The following is a 755-nucleotide window of genomic DNA, read 5'->3' on the forward strand; positions in this document are numbered from 1 at the left end:
TACTTGCATCTTGCAGATAAAAAAATTTTCACTTTATCTAGCTGTAATTTTTTGATTTTTATTTGTTTCCCCAGATATCAATGAGCTGACTTTGCCTAAGACCTGTGACACAGAATTTCCAGACCCTGATGATCTTCTCACCTTCAAGTTGATTATTTGTCCAGATGAGGTAAGACATAGCGTAGAATGTCTACAAGCATTTATATGCTAATAGAACAGTGTAATCTAAATATTTTTCTGAAGTCATAATAGAGCATCAGATCTTGTCAGGAGCACGTGAAAGATAATTCTGTTACATAGCCTTTGAAAAGATTGTGTTTAAGACTATTTTGGTTTCTGTAAGATCTGGTAGGTGCTGTAAATGGTTTTAGAAATTTAAAAACTTAAAAGGAAGAAAATTGCAGCTTTAGAAAATCGTGTTTATTTTTAGACATACTCTTTCCCATAAACATAAGAATCTGCTCTACCTAAAGTCCCTAATAGCAGGATCATGAAAAGCAAGACAAATATTAATGTATTTACTGTCTTATATATATTTTTTCTCACCCTTTTTTTTTTTACATTTCTGTAGACAGGTCACATTTTAGAACATTTCTCATCATTTTTCTCAGGCTTTTTTCAATTCATAATGCTGGAGGATAAGATATATTAGTTACCCCACTTATTTTGTAGCTAATGTAGCTTCCTGCCTTAAGAAAATTGAGATTTGGAAAGGTAATAGGGTTTCAGATGCCTGGCACCAGGGTTAGAAAAAG

The 755-nt window shown here is 32.6% G+C and overlaps 1 pseudogene; it reads left to right on the top strand.

The window, feature by feature from the left end:
- LOC119591643 overlaps positions 1-755 on the top strand; it is a 16,526-nt pseudogene that overhangs the window by 6,665 nt on the left and 9,106 nt on the right.

This window comes from Penaeus monodon, chromosome 29 (genome assembly GCF_015228065.2).
Source record: "Penaeus monodon isolate SGIC_2016 chromosome 29, NSTDA_Pmon_1, whole genome shotgun sequence".
Taxonomy (NCBI): Eukaryota; Metazoa; Arthropoda; class Malacostraca; order Decapoda; family Penaeidae; genus Penaeus; species Penaeus monodon.